Raw genomic sequence first — 5106 nt, 5'->3', positions numbered from 1 at the left:
AAAGATCACTCAACTTTAACCATGCTTGATAAGCCGACATCTCGTCTGCTACATTGAAGTAAACGCTTTCTGCCAAAGTCAGCATAATGGTAGAAAGTGCCAATTCATCCATTTCGCTCCATTCATCTTCGTCCATATCTTCTGGTTTTATCCCCTTGAGATTTATAGGTTTTATCTGCTTCTTTTGTACCAACATGTGCCAAATCTTCTTCTTCCACAATGGGAAATTGGTTCCATCCAGCTTCTTGATATTGTAAAGAGCAGTGTCCTGTGATCCAGCCATAGTTACGCTTCACAGTGGTTTACTTTCCTAGGAAAATTCGGCAGAGTTTCCCCTGTAAACTGACCTCTGAACCAATATCAACCTGTCAAATGAACAAAGAAAGCTTCAGATTCTGCATAAATTTCGGCAGAGTCTCCTTTGTAAAATGGCTCTGGTGTACTGAAAAAACAGACCAAAAAACAGCTCAAAAAACACTGTCTCTCTGACACAGTAAGCTGCGGGTAAACCTGTCCCGCACCTGTACTGTCTCTCACTGTCTTGTAAGCATAGACTGTGACAATGCCTCAACGGCAGTAAAGGAAAGATGCAATCCCAACTGTCTAACTCACAGTCAATACATCCTAGCTGCCTATCTAAGGGTGCTCGAGGGATCGCTCCAAGACCTGTATCACCGAAAGGATCTCAACATTTGAGAATCCCCCAACTCAATAAAATCCCACTCGACCCTCAACAAAGGCTGCAGTAAATCTGACAGTACATAGACTTCCCACAAAGTCATACATCCACAAATTTCCCACTATATGCTGTGACACGTACATAGTGGGAACGCATGCTACAAGATCTATCTTGTAATTTTTTAGATACATAATTATCTTTCCTATAATGTACATATGCATATTTAAGTATAATAATAAGCCTTCTATCTCATCCTATTATTTTTCTCAAGGGTAACCTATTCTTACTTTACCATCAGAAAATACTATGGGAAAAGCATCAATAGCTCCGCCTCTTTAACTTGGGGCAAAAAGCATTGATTCTTTATTTCTACTATCTCATTATCATCTCACACCCTAGCTAGATCCTATATCTAGGGTAAAGTCCAATATATATATATATATTCTATGTATTTTTTATACTTTTCTTATATTTCTTTTTAAATAGCTACTAGGAGGGAATCAAATCCTAGTGGGACACTAGGTGGCATGATTTCAAAGATACACTTATTTTAATACATTATTGCAAGCATGATTACAAAACTTTGTCAAAGAGCAATGTCATGCTTTCATATGGCATGAGGTGTCCTTTGGAATTAAATGAAAGTCTAGGCTAAGGGGACCACGGGAAGACTTTTGCTGCCAAAAATGGACCCTATTTTGATGAATTTTTTACACAAGGTTTCAATCCTAATTGGAAAATGATTTTAGAATGAAAATCGTAGCTAATGAGCTGAAGTTTTTGCCCATATTTTTACTTTTTTATTTGGAGCCACGGTTGAGGAGATATGATCAAAATATTGGACCCCAGTCTGCCCACATCATGCAGGGACAGCTCATTTCCAACTTTTCCAATTTCTATTCACACTGGCTCCTCTCTTCTTGTGTAAACCCTTGGGGGTTCCCTTCACCTATAAAAGGGGACCTCTTCTTCCTTGAAAAGGAACTCAAGCATTCAAGCCATTGATGAGAGGAATTCTCGAGGGAGTGAGTAGTAATGCCTAATTGTACTTAGCCATTAACATAAGCCCAAGCCTACACTTTCTCCTAGAGGGAGACTAGCCATTCTTGCAACAAGCTAACCTTGGAAGATAAACTCTAATCAAAGAAGGTCTTGCACTTGGTGTATCAATCAAAGTGGAATTATCCACTCTTCTTCTCTCTCCCATCAATAATGGTGCCGAAGGGTTTCAAGTAAGATGTATTCTACATTGATGTTTTCTTGATTTCTTGTTGTTTTCATTTTCATCTCTAATCCAACATATATATATATATATGTGTGTGTGTGTGTGTGTGTGTGTATCTAATCTCATCTCCTTAACCAAACCTATCTCTCTCATTCTTAGTAATTCATCCTCTCTAGGTTCTCTTGCTACAGGTACATCTCTCCCCGCAGTATCCTTGTTGCCTACGGGCAAGAATAGGGCTTGGGAGGGAAACTTCTCATCTCTTCACTTCTCTCATATCTACATTTCTCACATACTATCCTAGATGAATAACCCACATGATGATCATTTCTATCGCTTTCACTCTGTACGATCTATTAGAATTAACATATGGATTAGCCGTAAAATACACTTTCAACAACGTATAGTGTTTCTCTTCGGCCCTGAAAGGCTCAATGAAATACTTCTATCACCGGATCCCATCATACTACCTCTCATAGACTATAATTTTTCTTTTGATGTAAGCGTAGTATCTTGCTATGAACCAAGAGGATTTGTACACACAATTAATCCCAATCACTAGACAAAATATATATATTATGGTAAGCACAAAACTACAATTCCAAAGAACAATTCGCAGCCTATTTGGTCAGCCAAGATTGAATGCCATTAACTCATCCATTAACCCTTTCATATTACCCATGATACGATATAGCCTTGATGTTTTCATCTTCGTATTGTTTTGACATTCTCTTTTGCGTTCTTTCTTTGTGTGTGTGAGTGCAAGAGAGAAAGAGCGAGTCTTCTTTGATTGCACTTCTTTCCAAACCCTAGTCTTCATGGCATCTATGGTTTAACTCCTTCATATAGTTTTTGTTGAGTTCTCTCACAAACTCTCACAGCCATAAGCCCGGTGCTTTCCTGGCAAGACCGCAAATTTCTTGACACCGTCGAGACCACGTAGTCGAAAATGGCCTGCGCAGACCTTTGTCGAAGCCGAACGGTGACCGAGATGACCTCATAATTTCACTCTTTGCCGTGTCTTCGCCTGTCGAATTTCACTCCAATCTGAGCTGGTGACTCTAGCCTCCTGCAGTGCTGCCCCGAGCCTCGATCTGAGCTCTGATACCAGTTGAAGGGGTACGGGCGGAAGTGCGACGCGAGAGAGAGAGTGCGAGAAGAAGAGCACGACGATATGGTGAACTCGCTCTACTGTAATGTGTAGAGCATAGTGAGTTCTTATTAGGTTTTTACAAAAGAATATGTGTACATACCTGGCGGCCCGCCCACTTACCTGGGCGACCACATTGGGCTTTATACCCCAACACAATGGTGTGCTAAAACAAACATGCATCTGTCCGCAGAGAAACTACTGTCAAAATGATTGCCAAAATCGCCTAAAGACGCTGTGCTTGTAAGTGTCTGGAAACTTGGAGAAATTGTGTGTAAGCGTGCTCAAAAGCCCCTTGTAACCTTTGTGTCGGTGTCGATATGGGAATGTCGATGCCGATTTCCGCTGCCGGACGAAAATGCGCGAGTCAAGTAGCCATGAAGAGAGTCGAAATTGAAAACTGTATCGTAGAGCGAAATCGGTGTGCTTGGTGCCAATGCCGGGTGTCACTCCTCTGTGGTAGAGGCACCTCACCCGTGCATGTTGCAAGCAGAGCCGTCCGTGGGAAAATGGTCACCTGCGAAAAAACTAGCGTTGGATTGGATGTCGAAATCCGCCTTTAATTAGCGGTGTCGAGACGTTGAGGTCACCGAGAGTCTGAGTCGATGCCGAAAAGTGAAAGTGATGTCGCCTTCCACCACCGGATGGAAGTGGCTAGCCGAATAGCCGTAGGGGAGAATCACCCATAGTCGATGCCGTAAAGAGTGTCGCCAATGCCAAGATCGAGTCGAGAGCCGATGGTGCTCTCTCGCTCTACCTGTATGTTGTTATTGTCGATACCGAGGCCGCCTGCCATCGCCGGACGGGAGTCTCCAATGCCGAGACAAGGTGTCGAAGTTGCAAATCCCTGCTCTCTCTCTCTCTCTCTCTCTCTCTCAAGCTCTCTTACTCTATCTCTCAATCTCTCACACGCTATCTCTCAAGCTCTCGGGAGTATATGTGAGCGGGGAATTGGGGTGTCAAGGGCGCTCGTGGGAGCGAAGGCTTGCACACATTGTGTGTAAAGTCAATTTTGTTAAAAATCAACTTTTATAGCTCTGTCAAAACTGACAAAATGCTGCAGACAATCAAAATGGCAGGCTTTGTCTAACAACGAAATCAGTATGTGTGTGTGTGTGTGTGTGTGAGTTTGCTTGCCTTGTTGCAGTACTTTGCCTTGTTGCTCAAACTCCCTGTTGCTGATTCTACCGGATTGTACCAGTGGTGTCTCAAGCTTCAAATGCTCGATTCTTTACTGCTATCTCATCTGCTACAATGCCAAGATGCTCCAAATTTCCCTTCGACCGATTCTAGGATGTTGCTTGCAGCTCTGTCGACTTTGTCGCTTTCTCCTTGCTTGATTGCTTCAAGCGTTCAAGGCTTGCCCAATTCAACCTGCAGATCCTGACCTGCTTGCTCTCGATTTAGCTACCGACCTTGCTTCTGTTATGCTCCCAAGCTCTGGAATGTCCAACCCTGCTCGACCTGCTTAGTTCTTCCCACTCACAAGCTCTACCAAGGTCGGTTCACTGCCCGATTCATCTTTATAACACACCCTTTTCTTACTTAATTCATTTCTTAAAAAAGTTCCTTAAATGTTACTCTTGGGTGAATGAAAACGTGAGAAATTTCGGAATTAAAATATCTTTTGAATGAACCCATGTGATATGCACATATGTTTTAGATGATCTCTCTCTCAAAAGATACACAAGTAGGAGTAGTGTTCCGGAAAACCCTTCCCTTTAAGCCAATTGAACGTGGAAGTTTTGCAAATTAAACTATACTTATAGCTATATTTAAACTGTTTTCTAGCAAAATCCATGCAAAATTGTTTCTTTTCACTCGTGTTAATTCATTGACTCGAATTTCCAATCGACTCAAGGCTAAGCTGAGAGACACTTCTCTTGAACACTCAACAGGAGGCAAAGAAAGAAACAGAGAATAGGTTTAATTTTTGAAAGACAACTCGAGGGCTTTTCAAACATTAAAGCCACTACTAAAATGTGTGCAGAGTCCATCCACATTCTTAAGAAACCTTTCACGTTTCAAATCCTCTTTATCTGTCCATTTATA

The sequence above is a fragment of the Adiantum capillus-veneris genome, chromosome 16, assembly GCF_014529385.1.
Source record: "Adiantum capillus-veneris isolate H3 chromosome 16, ASM1452938v2, whole genome shotgun sequence".
In the NCBI taxonomy this organism is placed as follows: domain Eukaryota; kingdom Viridiplantae; phylum Streptophyta; class Polypodiopsida; order Polypodiales; family Pteridaceae; genus Adiantum; species Adiantum capillus-veneris.
The sequence above is the reverse complement of the archived record's forward strand: the minus strand, read 5'-3'. Positions refer to the sequence as shown.